The following is a 17,395-nucleotide window of genomic DNA, read 5'->3' as shown; positions in this document are numbered from 1 at the left end:
GGATGTGTGCACATCCCAGACACTGTCCATGTCATGGACTATAGAACACATAAATGGCAAGCATTGCACAGCACTGGCCACACACAATAGTAACTTAGGGGATTGGATGGTGGATGCAGTACCCACCTGCATGGGCCAATCCAGACAGTACACCCCTGAGCCACACTGCATACCATTGTCATGTGGTCTGATGCAAAGGTATACCCTTCACCTTGCCTTATATAGCCTTGTGGCACAGTCAACCACTGCACACCTGTGAAGCAATGCACCCATGCATGTCAGTACTGGCATCCTGTGTCTGTGTGTGTGGAGTAAGATGCTTTCAACCACATTCACACTCACTACATCTCCCATTGGCCTAGTGATGCATGCTGTCTGATGTCAGACACCTTCACATAGCCTTTGCCCATATAACATCCGGATACCCCTGTGGTGCATGTGGTACCTGCACATTACTGTATTGTGGCAAGCTAGCTAGTTAGGAAGTCTATACCCCACCTAGCCAAGTGTGTCAATGTGTGTGAGTCCCTGAGAGAGTGTGGCTGTGTTGATGTTGACACCTGTTCATGTGGACAGGCACGTGTACTACACCTACCTAATTGCTACTATCACTGTTGCAGATGTCACTCACCATCAGATATAACTTTGGACAGCTCCCCAACATGTAAGCTATACGGTGCATGCAATAACTGCATAGACATGTTATAGCAATACATAGTCAGTCAGTGGTTTGAAACCCTGTACTGGTAGGTGTGTGACACAAACATGCTTAGCTTTTACTCTCCCACCCCATCCCTGACTTACTTTGTCTTTCTCTGTCTATCTCACACCCTCTCTGGTGGATGTGGAGAAGTACACCTGCTTTGCTTAGGCAGCAGCTTGTATTTTGTAAGTGATGCTCATGATCAGCTGATGGCCTCTGCACAAATTGCAGTCCTCCTCTAGCTGATTGCATGTGGAACAACTGTGGTAACATTCCCATAGCCAATTGCATGGGAACACACTCCAATATCTAGGAACATCATGTTGGTGTTGGGGCTTTTCATTCACTGTGAGCAGGACCTACATGTGATGTTTGGCAAACAGCATCACAGATGTTTTTGAAATTTACCTCTAACAACATACACTGTGGAAACAGGCCAACAGACAGAAGGGGAGTGTGCCAGACATGACTACAGAATGTAAGTGTTGCTCTTCTGCATATGGAGTAATGTTTTAACAGGGTGTGTGTGTGGATATGGCTGGTCTACATGATTTAATACCTGTCATGACAGTGTTATGTGTTTGAGGAAACTCCCATCTATAGGGTTATCTGCTGACTGGGCAGTGTGTGGAGCCTTTTTTTTCTGGTGTTACTCGCAGAACACCAATCTGAGAACTGCAGAACCATAATGTGAAGATTGCAGTCAGTACATGGTGACAGCCATGAGAGTTACTGACTTCATATCTCTCATAGGACATATGTCACAACAAACCCTGGTATGACAGTAAATGTATGAGGTTATCACAGCAATATGCCAATATTGGGCTAGTGTTTGTAGCTCCAGTCACAAGTCTGTCAACCTTTGTACATATGTCATGCAGTCAGAGGTGCATATGTACTGTACACCATATTTATTGACATCATACCTGATAACAAGCCAGTCAGATATCAGACTGCTAGACATGTTATGTATAGTAGGGGTAGTTTCTGAGGACATAACTTGGACATTCTGCTGTTGTTTGTACAGCACTGGGGTCTGTGTACTTATGGTAATTGTCAACAGTATGTGTATTGCGCATACGTACCTTGAGCTGTGCACAGACTGTAGTAGATGCCATTGTTCGTGGTTCTGTTCTATCTAATGTTACAGGCTGCTCCAGTGTATGGTACACTATTGGCTCACATGTCTGTAAGGGCAGAAACACACGTGGCCCATACCACAGACAGGCATTGGACCACACTGTGTCATGACCCACTGTAATGCAGGTGTGTGTGGGTTAACCATTATGTTAATCCCTGTGGACACATTTCACAATGACAGGATTTTAATTATCTTGCAGGTGTCTGACATACCCTTCTGATACCCCATCATGGTCACAACTTTGATGCAGTGCATTTAACAGCAACAATTTGTGAACATGTACAGCATGCATTATGGGTAGGTGTGTTAGATGTGTGCATGGAATATACCATAGCCATTATATGCCTGGTGTATTGGCAAGCATCAACATACACCATACTCACCAGCTACAGGCTGCTGCCTTGGTGGTATACCAGAGGGACCTACATAAGAGTGTGACAGATGCGATGTCAGTGGTGACAGCTGTGGCATTGCTACAGGGGGGGTGTAGCATTACAGTACATCAACAGTACAAGCCTTATTACTACTATGCAGCAACAAACTATATATATGACATGTCAGATATGCATGATCTACCTGAACAGATGTGGTTGCATACACAACAGTGGTCTACTGATGTGTCCGTGGCCTTACCTGTATGCTCCTCAGCCGGTCTGTGGGTAGCACCCACCTCCACAATGGTGACTGCCTGTTGGTGGGTATGCAGACAGGCAGGTGCCACGAGGCTGGCGAAGAGCTCCTCAATATGTGTCAGGGGGGATAGATGGCATGACCCCCCCTATTGTGAGGTGATCCCCCTGCACTGCAACAGCACACTGACAAGCATTGCAAAGCAGGTAAGCACAATGATGCTGACCTGCTCATAACTGCGGTTATGCAAGCCGACATCATTGACCCTGTGGACTGGGTCATTCCACGGGACAATCCACTCCTGCTGCTCATGGATGGCTCTGCCAAACAGGACAGGATAGTGCTGGATTAGGTAGTTCAGCACAACCTTGTTTTCTGCCACTGAATACGCAGGTAGGCAGCCATGGGGCATCTTGCTGAAAGACATAAAGATGAAAACAGGTCTAAGCAACTCATACAGCAAGGTTACCACAGTTCTTAATGCACATCTCTGTCACCCTTAAAGCATATCAGCAACAACAAAATGTTCACACAACTCAATAGGTATGGCTACAGTTTACATACCTGTGGGACATATATTGTATTGTACCACACTTTGTGCTATGTGTTTGTAGTTATGTTCCCTGTGTGGACACTATAATTTCTGGCCTGTTATAGACTATTTCACCTGCATGCCATTGTCAGGGCCACTATGGTTCCATATATGCATGTGGTATGCTTGCTATGTGATTGCTGCACATCTGAAATTCTGTGTTACTGGGGATAACTATGCATGCTGTTGGACATGTTGTGGGATTGTGTAGACCATTACTACCCACATATGTTCTATAACAGTGACACAATAGCATGTTTAGGGAATAGTTGCCAGCAGGACCACCTACCCAACCTCATCTGGCCATGTTACCAGGCCACATCACATTTGGGACCCACCCTGGGGCCACCTCATCTACTGTTCCAGCACTATCTTCAGTTGGAACCACCTCAGTGCAGCTATCAGTGTCCTCCACTTGCTACCTGCATTCAGCATGCTGTTTAGTACTTCCAATTACCACTGTCATGGAAACCCACTACTATAAATCACTACATCATGTGGGTGTGGTCCCTTTACCTTTCCTGTATGGTGGACACCCTTCCTGTGTGTGGGCAGCAGCCTTACAGACAGCAGGTAGCAATACTTTTTACAAGAGGACTTGCACACTCAGGCCAGCTACATATTTGTAAGAGGTTCCAGAACTACAAACAGAGTGTGAGTACTGTTGTATGCATTGTATAGCACCAGTGTTACAGGGTTTGGGTGTACATACTAGTTTAACATGGACTGCAGTCTGTCTACATAGCTCTCAGCTGTGTGCCTATCCACTTGCAGGCCAGAGGTGAGCATGCTGTATTTTACCTGTCCACCACACAGGCCTTGTGTCATATATATTATTGGCTGTGTGCGTGTTGATTGCTATCAGTACATGGCTACATCCATTTGTGTTCCTGACTTCATATTCCTGACTAAGGGTATGTTGAAGACAATTGTGTAACAGCAGTGACTTGCTTAGTGTATGGCAACACCATTTCACATACGGGCCTGTGTTCCAGCCTATGTCTTCTACCTACATACCAGGCTTTGTTCATATGACATGCGTTCAGGAGTTGTTATGTAGTGGACTGTGAGTATACCATGCTGCCATTCCTGCCATCACTCCACTGCTGTTGTGGCCCCTACACATATTGTGGGGTTAGGGTCATATGTGTGTTGGCTTCATCTGCAAAATACATGTGTGCCCTTACGCAGTCCAGAGGCCAGTATATATAACAGTGGTATATGGCCCTATATGTCAGTCTATGGGGGGGTGCGCACCATAACTAACCTAGGCTGTTGCAACATGCTAAGGGTATTAGGTAAGCTGCCTTAAGGTATATGGATGTACATTACCATGCAATCAACCTTGGGTAAATGCAGGCCTACTGCTCCCTGCCATACAGACTTTTCTGTTTGTCAGTGTGATTGTGATGGTTTCAGTTATGCCTTGTTATGTAACAGATGTATCCCAATGTGTCAACTGGGGTCTTTACCCCCTAGGGATTGTGCACAGAGTGTAGATAGAGGCTGCTGGACTATACATCTGCATTACTTGTTGTTGATTGATTGTTATCCTGTGGCCCAGTCTGTTTTTACTGTTGTACTATTTAAAGGCCTTGGCCTGGACAGCAACATATGTAATGCTTTCCAGAATACTGTATTAAATTATCTGCTTGAGTGTTGCATTAGTCTGTTTATATGTACTTCAAAGTCTAAACACCTATACAACCTGACATATACAACTGTAATAATACACAAATAAAGCTTTCTCATGTATGCAAACCTGTGTATGGCATTATATCCTTTGACATCTCTGTGCATGTATGTTTTGGGCAACAGTTGTCTTTTGTATAGGTGACTCATACAGTGTCCAGTTGGTAAGGTGGCAACTGTAGGCATACTGGCTGTTCAGTATGGTGTGCACCCTCTAAATATGTATCTTCCTATATATATATCTTTGTATGTGTATGTGTAGTTACATATATATCTATATATCGATATATATATATATATATATATATATATATATATATATATATATATATATGTGTGTGTATATGGATCTAGGACTGTTCTGAATCCACTATCACCGAACACAGTTTAGTGAAAGCGCTTTTCACTGAAAAAGCGCTTCCGCTAAAGTGTATTTAAAAAAAAAAAGAAAAAAAAAAAAACAGTAAATTAATGTTTATGCAGCAGGGCAAGCCCCCCTGCACCCTCATGTGGGGGGCTCTGCCCCCACACCCCCCTACTTTAATATTCTCACTCTGTGATTGCACTGCTGTGAGGAGAAGGAACATTTTCCCTTTATCCACACCATAGTGCAGTCTCCAGAACAGTTATTCCCCCACAACTCCCTCTAGCTGCAGCCATACTTCTGCAAAAGTGATTCTTTGGTGAAAAGCACTTTCACGTAAGTATGCCCGGCCATTTTTGTTTCGGTAAAAAATTCCACTGGGGATCAGTACGGATTCCGTATATATATATATATATATATATATATATATATATACATATATATATATTTATATATATGCATCTGCATATATGTGTCTGTGTATATTTATATTAGGAATGTTTATTGCTTCCACATTGTACATTCCGTATGGCAGCCAGACTGTACTGCATGATATGTTATTGATACCAGCCTAACATCATACAGGTGGGATGGATTGCTGTTAACATCGTGTGCCCATGTTGTGTCAGGTCCTGGTTATGGGACTTGCAACAGTTGATATTGCATTGCAGGGCAAACCTGTTTGGTTGTGTAGGGAGTGGATATTAATAGGTACAAGAAATATCTTGCTTGGGCCCCCTCACCCACATTAACGGTGCCTGAGGTCATATATGCATTTGTTAAGTTCTCTTTTATATCTATAGATATATATCTGTATATACATATATAGTTTTATATATATATATATATGTTTACATATATTTATATTGCTGTATATATATATATATATATATATATGTGTGTGTGTGTGTGTGTGTGTGTGTGTGTATATATATATATATATATATATGTATATATGTGTGTGTGTGTGTGTGTGTGTGTGTGTGTGTGTGTATATATATATATATATATATATATATATATATATATATATATATATATCTATATATATATTTATATATACATGTATATAGACATAGATATCTATAGATTTAGGCATATGTATATATGGATTCCAATTACAAGAACGAAAGTTCACTACTTCGAACTTGTAATAGGAAGCCTCACTTCTGCGAAAGTTCACTTTAATAAAAGTGAACTTTTGCTTAAGTGCACTTAACGGAAAACACTGCAGCACAGTGGTGGACATAAAAAACAAGCTATGTCCTCCACTATGGTGCAATAGTCACGGACCTTAGGGTTAGGGCACGGGTTAGGGTAAGGGGATAGTTAGTAAAGCGATCCCCTTACCTTAACCCTTTCTCTAACCCTAAGGTTTGTGACTATTGCACCATAGTGGAGGACACTGCTATGTCCTTCCCTGTGCTGCAGTCATCACGGACTTTAGGGTTAGGGCACAGGTCATAGTAAAGGGATAGCCCATAGGGCTATCCCCTTACTATGACCCGTGCCCTAACCCTAAGGTCTGTGAGTACTGCATGGAAGATCAGTACAACACCCGTTTGTTGAACTGAACTTTGTGTAAGTGCACTTTCGATTAAGTGCACTTTCGCTGCAGTGAGCATTCCATGCACTATTTCGAATTAGTGAAAATTCGATCTAGTGTATGGAACCGATATATATATATATATATATATATATATATATATATATATATATATATATATATATGTAGATATTGTTATTTATATATATATATATATATATATATATATATATATATATATATATATATATATATATATGTATATATCTATTTAAATATATATATATATATATATATATATATATATACACACACACACACACACACACACACACACACACACACACACACACACACACACATACACATACATCTACATGTTTATATACATTTCCTCTCCTGCTGAATGCCTGTGCTGGATGATATGTTTGTAAAAACATCAGGGTTATATATATTTGATATGGCTTAGTGATAAATCACACTGGCTATAGTGTGTAGGGTCCTGGGCTCGATCCTTGCAGAACATGTTTATTTTCTTGCTGGGCAGAACAAGGTCCATTGGATACAGAGTGGTCAAGGCACTTTTAAGCAGTTGTAAGTGGGTTTGCGTGGGTTTTCGCGGAGGAATAGATTGCCCTTTTTTTCAGGTGAGAGTGGGATGTTGAGAAGGGATAGTGGGTATATTTGGTGAGGTATGTTGGGTAGGTTAACAGACAAGACAAACAAGACATATACAGGGGCAGTATATGACACATGTGGGATGTAAACTCCTTGATGTGGAGGGGTGTTGGGAATTTGGAAGCCCATAAGCCCCCTAGTAGAAACAGTGGGACTGAGGTCCCCACCCATGGGCAGTCACCACTGTACCTTCATAGCCCTGAAGGTGGCTGCGCTGGTGGCTGAGTCGGAGAGCCAGGCCAACCCTCTAGTCAAGACACATGGCCCACAATCTGGTGTAGCATATCTCCAACCTTCCTGTTAAGCTCGCTATGCACCACAACCCAGACCTGGCGACGGGTGACAGTGTCCTGTCCGTGCCCGCTCCCGGGGGGGGGCACCATCCCCTGAGGCAGTTCCACCTGAAGGTGGTGCAGGACCAATGGGCAAGGAGGTCCTTGGTTGGGCCCCAGACATGCTGGTGCTCAGTGCCACGGCCAGCTGATGTGGGACACTTGAGTCTGCTGGGACATGCATTCCCATACGTGCTATGGTGTTTAAGTTTTATCAACATATGTGAGTTAGTAAGAGTCAACACATTCCAGGATTAGGTATAACAGCATGCATAGATATTCCCAATAACCCAAACACCAGCTATGGAACAGTTGCATAGCAAACAGAACAAATGCATTTATGGGACCACAGTGGTAATTGCAACAGCATGCAGGTACATTGATGGCATCATGCCACCAATGTGGGAGTATTTCAACATAGCACATGCATAGAAACAGATTTAAATAATTATCAAACAATAGGACATATGTTCCAACATTAAAGTTAAGTCAGCACATACCAATTGAGTTGGGTATTTAGTTTATTGTTGCAGATATTGTGGGGGGGGGAGAAAGATGCCAATTAACAACTAGTATATTTCTGTAGTTTGCATTACTTTCCTAGTCAGTGCTGTAATCTGTACCTTACAAGTATTAGTACACTACCCTATTGCCTTACTTTGGACAGTGGTATGGCTGTCGACATCTATATGCATGAACTGGTTTTACCTGCAGTATACAACTCTTACCTGGTATACCTGTGGAGGAATTGTCTGTTAACCCCTAACTAACTGTTTCTGCACATACTCCCAGATTCCAGGTTGATGTTATGCACATACCTGTCAATCTCTTTTTGCACAGACTCCGGGCATGTCTTGACCACATGCAGGTGAACCAGGACATATTTTGACTATTGTCCTCTTAAACCTTTAGTGAATTGTACAATGACAGGTTTGTTTTCACTGACACTTTCCAAATATGTACAGGCCTAACAGTCAGTTATATGACATGAAATGCTGCCTACATGTCAGAGATTAGCACACTAATATGCCAGGGTGACAGGGTGACCGACGGCAGATATGGGCCGATTTACTGGACATTCTGGACATATCTGTACAGTTGTGGGGTATGAATCTGTATGCAGCCTACTACCACTCCCAAGATTCGGACCATGGCTGTGTCTGCTAAAAATAAAACACTGTCCATCACAGTTGTGTGTGCTATATAGATATTGTTGAGTGTCTCTTATCTGATTTCTGTCTATAATTCTCATGTGGTTTTACATTCTGACCTTGTATTACAACACTCTTATACAGGTTTCCTAGATAATTATATTATGTAGCACAGTGTGGCTGACAGTGATGAGTGATACCTTATTATTCAGAGCAACTGCAACACTAACAATGCCATACCATACCAGTGTACACAGTACCAGTACATGATATCAGTCTTTTATTTCCAGGCACAGTGTTCGTATCTGATGTACCTGTGGGAGCAATGTTTGTTAGCACTACCTGAATGTTGCCACACAAAGTACCAGATTACACATTAGTATTATGCACATACATCTCACTCTATTACTGTACACACTCTGGTCGCAGCTTGACAACATCGGGGTGTAGATGGGACATACTTGGCTTATTAATCTCATAACATTTTGGGGAGTTGCTGAAGTGACAGGTTTGTTCTTACAGATGTCTGAAAATCAGTTGTATTTCTTGTTTGCTGCCTAAATGTCTGGGATCATCCCACTGATTTCCCATGGGGACAGGGTGACAGGGAGCAGATATGGGCTGATTTAATGGACATTCTGGACATATCTGTACAATTGTGGGATATGATTCTGTAAGCAGCCTACTACTACTCCCAGGATTCAAACCATGGTTGTGTGTGCTAAAAATACAACATTTCACATCTCAGTTGAGTGTGCTAGTTGGATTTTGTTGCCTGTCTTTTCACAGTTTTCTATGTCCCTCTCATTTGTACTATATGACCTCTTGGGATTACACCAATCATATGCAGACATTCCTACACATTTTATTTATGTAGCACAGTGTGGGTAAGTGTTTAATACAACAGTACTAGTAAGTGATTGCAAATCTACATTACCATATGATACCAGAGTAAACAAATGCAGTCCAGCAGTTAGACCTTTATTGTCAGGCTATTACGCTTTTATTTACATGCAGTCTATATGAAATTCTTCCTGCCATATTCTCTGGTGTATGCAGTACATGCCTTAAACAATACAGGTTTTATACAGGCAATTAACTTACTACTACATTTAGATTTATTTCCTATGACAATACATGCAAGAGTATTACTAACCTGCCTCACGTCACAACTGCTCAAATCGACATCCATGGGCCTCTTGGATCATAGCTCGCTCACTTGCAGCTGTGAAAGACATAAGAGGAATAGTTAGCCATACCTATCCATGATATACATGAGCTGGCAATTATTATACAGGTAGTGGACTGATACTTACACATGGCTGGGACCTCCCCTATCCTCCTAGCCTCTTGGTCCACTCATCCAAGAGCTCACCCTTTAGCCGCTTCAGGTTGGCATAGTGGTGCCTGACCTGTTCACCAGTTCGGGGTATGCCAATTGCACTGGTGAGGTCACGGGTGAGACAGTCCCAAGCTTCCACTTTGTATTGGGAACCCTAGCACTGGCCCTGCAGCAGTCTCAGGTCATGGTCTTTCACAAGGAGTCCTGCCATGACTCTGTACTCCTGGATGACCCAGTGCTGCGCCAAAAAGTGCACACCCTCTCCCATTCCAAACATAGGGCCTACAAGGGGAAGCTACAACCAGTTATAGAGATGTATTCCCACCTGTTGGGTTTAAATAGGGCCAGTTTCCCACACTTTGCCATGATTGGACTGTTTTGAAAAGGCTAAGCTATGGGCAAACCTGCTTACCTAAGGTTGGCATTGCTTAAAGGGGTATACCAATGGGCAGATTGAGTTAGCTGGCCTACATATTGCTTACACCTACTAAGTTGGGCTGTGCAATGCTTAGAGTTGCTTAATATTTAAGTTGCATTATATTTGCATTTATGTTGCATTATATTTGCATTGTGACATTGATTTATTATTCATTACATGTTATATATGTGTTTGGTATCCATGATTCATGTGTATGTACACTGCATGGGGTCCTTGTGTTTATTAGGGGATTTTAACACTTTATTACAATAACACCTCACATCTGGGCTTAATTGCTGTACTCCAGTTCACATATTTATGTTATGTAGTAGGTTATACAACATAAAACTGTATATAGATTCCTTTCACATGTTCAGTTTGAATTCCCTATAGTGAGAATCTGTTTGGTGATACCTCAATCCTATGTACTGTTGTGATGGCTTAGTGGTTACTACTGTGACTGTAGTGTACAGGGTTCTGGGTTCAGGACCTGCAAAGGCTGGTGATTTTATTTAAATCCAGAACAGCGGCTGATGCATACAGCTTGATTAAGTTACTTTTAAGCAATTGTAATCAGGTTTGTGTGGGTTTGCGTGAAGGTAAGCAATGCTAACCTCCGGTTAAATATGCTTACAGAGAGTTAGCTTCAATATTGCTTAACCTGTGTGTGCATTGCTTACCTCCATGCAAATGGGCTTAAATTCACTTACTACTGCTTAGATATGCTTACTCACGCGTACTACTGCTTAATTATGCATACACTTGCTTACTAGTGCTTACTCTCACTTACCACCTCACTAATTTAAATAGAAATGTCTAATGGTTCTTGGGAGGTGGTGGATTTGGAAACTGTATGGAGTTATCATTCATTACACATTTTACCTTCCATTTGTATCCCTGATTCCTGTGTACATATACTGTATGGGGCACTTGTGATTATCTGTGGACTTTGCAACATTATGACAATGACACCTCACATCTGCATTTAATGCAGCACTCCACTTCCCAAATATATGTTATTTAGTAGGTTATGCAACTAAAAATATTGGTCATAAAGTGATTTGACATGGAAAATGGACTGTACTGGAGTGGAACTCAAACCGGAAATGACTGCTCATAAGGCAAATGCTCTGCTCACTACACTATTGATGTACTGCTTTATTTGCATATATCTTGCTTTTTATTCTCTTGTGCCATTTAAGCTGTATTAACCATAGATAAGCAATGGGCAAACCCATGCAGCTATGGTTAAATTTAATCTGTTTCATAAAAAAAAAAAATCTTTATATTTAATGTTTTAACTATTGCTCTTGTAAACGTAGGGGGATGCTGCTGGGGGTATGTGCACAGCTATGAGTGGTCTCGCGTATTCTTTTATAAATACTCTGCTGTTCTTCATTGCAGGGGTGTGTATATTCTGAGACCAGTGCTCTCAGATACGACCCCTGCACTCGTACACACTCTGTGTAAGTTTAGGAGCTCAGGCAGCAGCCTTCATTAATATGCATGGTGCGCTACCATCCTGCTCCTAAGCGGCCGCTTCTGTGCAGGACTAAGCTAGTCCTGCACAGAAGGATGATGAATCCGAGGCTAGTGTTAAGTCAAGCACTCATCCTATACTAACCTGGATGTCCCAGCAGATGAATAGCCAAGGTGGAGACAACAAGTCAGGAAGCATGTCACCAGCATCTATAAATATACTTAGGGAAATACATAAGAAACAGAAAACCATAATTAGTAAGTGTGAAAACCAATGCTTTTATATGCTTCAAGAGTGCAAAATAAATTCCAAAGCTTTTGGGGAGGGGAGAGGTACACGTCACCCACTGACCTTGGTGGCCAGCTATCTTGCATACTGTTGATTATCTAATCCCTGTCACTCTCTAATGCTTTTGCTTATTTGAAATTTCTGATTGCACTTTATAGATGAGTATGTCTTTAGATGTGATATTTGTATCAGATAATCCTTTGCATCTTACATTTTCTAAGTAACAGTTCTGATTAGTATGGCTAAGATTTTTTTGTCAATTTCTGAATTATTGCCAGTAAAGTTAAAACTCCTTTTTAAAGACATGGACCTTGTGTAGTAGTCATCTATTTTTTCTTGGGTTTGTGCATGGCCTTCCTAATTTAAACATATTTGGCTTGGTTGTGGTTGGAAGTACCTTGTTAACTTTTTCTGATACTACTTCATATGAATCCTCAGATTCTAACATTTTTTAGCTACTTGTGTGCTTGAATTGGCATGGTAGGGTCAGCCACTTGATTTGCAGCACATTTGATTCCTCTGTTCTCAATGGCCACTGGAATTTGGGCATATCTGAACATGCCCTTTTTCTGGGTGTGTATTGTCTCTCTAGACAGAAAAACATCACAGCCTTTAGGATTTGGATTCCCTGAGACCAAGACAAGGATCATATATACAGATGCCACCATATTGTGACTAGCTTTTCGGCTTTAAGGTGACATCCTAAACCACTGACATACTGGATTGCATAATCACATACATGTGGATGTGCAATGGGACATTGTAAAAGGAGCAACCCCATCTCCATTGTAATGCATGTCTCAAACCTCTGACTACACACCACCTCACACAGCTTTGCCATATCTCAATTTCCACCATGCTCAGGCATCAGACATGCCCTAGTATGACCCATTTCTGTCTCCGTCTGAGAGAAGTGAACAGAATTTGCTTTAACATACCCCTTTCATCCCCCACATAAGCACTTCTAGCACCTGCACCACTAGTCAAATCTGTGTTCTCAGGGTCATATTCAGAGCTTCATCGTTATATGCTACGGAACTCACTTTTTGATAGCGATTTGTATGTTTCATACACTGTGCAACTAATCATGTGGAGAAAATGCACTTTCAGTGTCTTGTCCCTAGTAATATTAAGTGCTGTGACATACATTCTGAATGCAAATGTGCAGGTGGCTCATGGTAAACCTGGGTAATGTCTATGTTTATAACAGAAGGCTCTACAGTTGAAATCTATAGGGTTATTTTCTTTTTATTCCTCTCTGTATACTGTTAATCTTTCAAATACCATTATCGTAACTGTCAGTGATAATATTTGTTTCTTCTGACTCTGTTCAGTAATTCTGCCTACTTTTTTGGGAAAAAGTATACATTTTGGTATTTGGCTATTTCATCCACCTTGCTTATTTCTGCTTTCTGTCAGGCAGTTCCTTTCTCATGGAGTCTATGTAGCAGCTCAACAGAAATTATCTTTTTCACTTTTAGATAATAAAATTAAATGACAAAAATATCTTAATTTATAAGCTCATTTCCAGCTGACATATAGTACTGGGTTTTATGTCTTTGGCAACTAACTTCTGTCTGAATTACTGGAAACACAGGCAGTGCAGTCTTATCTGTGGCAAGAGAATCTGTGGTCAAAAGTCAAAACACAGTAGGCAGCTTTTCTTTCTAACTGTTAATTGTTCTCAGAAAGGAGATCAGAGATTGTTTCAAATAATTGAAAAATATAAAGATATATACAGACTTCAAAAAGACAGTGTGACACTTTTCTTTATGTGAACTCCTGCCAGTGTTTTAGAATAGAATCCGAGTTGCTACTCAAGCCCAGGTTGCCTGGATTGTAGTCAGGGTTTTCCCTGTATGCCTTGGAGCTGGCCTAATTACAGCATCTTTGATATAAAAAACAAAATACTTCCAATTGTTAACATATTCAAATTTGTTATGATTAAAGCTTCAGTTGAGTCTCACTCTTAATCTGTGTTATTAAAACTTAAGCGCGGCAACCAGCATAACTGCACAGTGCAATGTACAGCATTGTATACCAATGTAAAATTTAGCACCAAGAAAATCAAGTGTTATATAACATAAGATCAGTGCTTTCTTCATTATTGTATAAATGTCCTGTATTGAACAATGAATCATAATACTTAGCTTACTGTCAAGCTTAGAACTACTGTCCTGACATTGTCATTCTGTGAAAATCTGGACTGAACTATGCCTGCTGCTGAATAATGAATCTATCCAGTACTGTACTGCAGTCAGTTTTTTTTTTTTTTTTTAGTTCTTTTACCTGGAGGAGTCAGAGGAAGTCGAGCCATGGCTGGATATAAATTTTCTCATCCTCTCTCCACCTGTCCTGTGCTGTGACTGTGTCCTGACTCATGACCTGGCTGAGTAACTGTCCTGATCTTTCTGGGTCTGGAGGTCTGGAACTGGGAAGGGATTCCTGGACAGGGAGACAGACTGAGACTACAGCTGGTGTACTTCTTGCTTTGGAGTTCAGTAGCTTGCTTATTATTCCTTAGTAAAACAGCTCTCTGGTAGCCGCTGTGTGTTGCTGCTGTGTTGCCCACCTGTCTCGGCCTGCTGCCATAGAAATCTAAAATTGTTCAAATCAGTGTGTTCAACCACAACAATTAGTCCACAACCACCACCAAACCATGTACAAACTACAAACATAGACTAGGTAAACAGAGAAAGAGAGTGAGTATAGACACAGCCTGAGCACGCCCCTCAGCCAAATTCCATTTTCCGACAGGCTGGCAGTCTGTCTCACGAATCTGACATCATTGCACATGCCCTGCACTTGATGACGTCAGCAACAATGTCAGAAAAAAATTAAAAAAAAAAAACATGAAATTTCAAATTCGGGAACTGAATGGGCCACTTGAGAATTCGTGGCATCCCATTATTTTACCCTCAAAACCGGTAAACACAGAGGAATTCGGTATGGTTGAGAGGTATGCTGATATAGTGATCGTTTTGATGAATATTAAAACTCCAGCTGCACTAGCTGAAAAGAATAGGAGTGGCCGTATTAATTATTTTCTCCATATTCCATTGGATACACCAAACTAACTCTTTTCTCCATATATGTATCTTATTTGCACACACATTTTTTTTTCTTTCGAGCAAAGCCGTTTTTTTTTTTTTTTGTGAAGATAAAAATCACTATAACTTGTTTTAAATACCAAAAACAATAATAAATGATTCCCTTTACCCTCAGTCTTTCTTATAAACTTTTAATTGCTTTAGCTTTCTTTAGCCTTTGTAATTTCCCCAAAGTTATGGACAAATTAAACGAGAACATTTTAAATACCACTTTTTGTCTCCCTTGGTTTTAAAAACTATACCTGAAAATAATGAAGAGAAGCACTTCATTTTTCACATTAAAAGGACTTCATATTCTAACCTTTATACAGATAGTGATAGGGAATTTGTGTCTAGGCTTTGTTTATATATACCGAAATGTATGTATAACTTTAAGAAAGGAATCATTAATTCTAGAATAAATAAGATTAAATCTGACGACCAAAATCAGTGCTGTGACTAAATTAGAGCAGTTCATAGATATGGCTACAGCCCAAGTCTGGTGTATACCTCTATATGTAATTCTTTGATTCAGAAAATGTCAGAATGGAAACCAAATGGCAGTGAATTTAGAATGGAGACTTCTGATTCACCTGAACCTAAAGTATCAAGTTTTTGGGAGGGTCATACACTCTTAAGTGTTTATAAAGTTGTATGACAAGCTCGCAACACTGAACTATAATAATGACACTAGCAAGGAGTATACAGATTTCTTTCTTGGCAAGCATAGATGAAAAATGATAATGAACTTCTATAAGAAATGTTTTCACTATGACTACCTTTCTGTAGCTTACCTAGCACAGGCTTAACATTTACTCTGCAAAATGTCAGGATGAACAACGTTATAAAGAGGAAAAATGTAACATGAAAACTGTACATTTAAACATTGTTTCATCCTTTTAATTCCAGAAAATATTTATATTCCCAATCCTTGGATTTACTTTATTTATTTATTTATATAGACTTTAATAAGTCAAGCTGAGTATAGTCAGAACAGAAACATCTGGTGTAAACTGCAAATTAAATACTGTGGAATTTCCTAGTTCATATACAGAACATATCTGAAGATATGCAGGAAAAATAAATATCTTCAGTAGTATTTTTATTCTTTTGAGAGAAATGTGCATCAATAACAGATGCAAGATGCTTGCGATATGAAGCAATTTATATGTTGCAAAGATGGTCTTTCTTTCTTTCTTTCTTTCTTTCTTTCTTTCTTTCTTTCTTTCTTTCTTTCTTTCAACAACAGGTACAAATGTGACTCTGTCATTGTACATGTGGTTGTTAATGACCTGAGATGTACCTCCCTGGACTACAAGAAAAGAGACATGGAGGAGTTCTCGGATTATGTAGCCCAGGAGGGTATGACCGTAGCCTGAGCAGCATCCTACCATCACCCAGAATTATACCACAGTACAAACAGTAATTGGTTGATTTCAACAATTGGCTAAGTTTCTGATGTCATTCTAAGGGGGTCCAGTATATGTATGCCTGGGATGACATGACTGACAAATCTCAATGCTTTGCGAGAGATGGTCTGCATCTGTTACCCCTGGGTTTCCAGATACTGGCCAAGGCTCTTGTCACCCCTATAGTGCCTTTTTTAGGTGGTGTGCCAAAGACCAAATTACCACCATTACAGCTACAAACAAATGTAGTTTGAGGGTCATGCTGCTCAATGCTAGAAGTCTAAATCTATAAAATACACTTGCTTGAAACACTCCTTAAAATGGAGAACATCAACATTTGTGCTGTAACAGAGACCTGATTCAAGGCAACAGAAAGCACCCCTGCACTTTCAGGCCATAACTTATTCCACACCTTTCGGCACAGAACTTGGACCAAAGCTCCAAAGGTGATGGTGTTTCCATATTCATAGAGGATGTGCACACCTCCAGACTGGTAGCCCAACATAATGCATCTGAGATAATTCAGGAGCAGCTAACATT

This window comes from Protopterus annectens, chromosome 2.part2, assembly GCF_019279795.1.
Source record: "Protopterus annectens isolate FY-2018-M chromosome 2.part2, PAN1.0, whole genome shotgun sequence".
Lineage (NCBI taxonomy): Eukaryota > Metazoa > Chordata > Ceratodontiformes > Protopteridae > Protopterus > Protopterus annectens.
Note: the sequence above shows the minus strand (reverse complement) of the source record.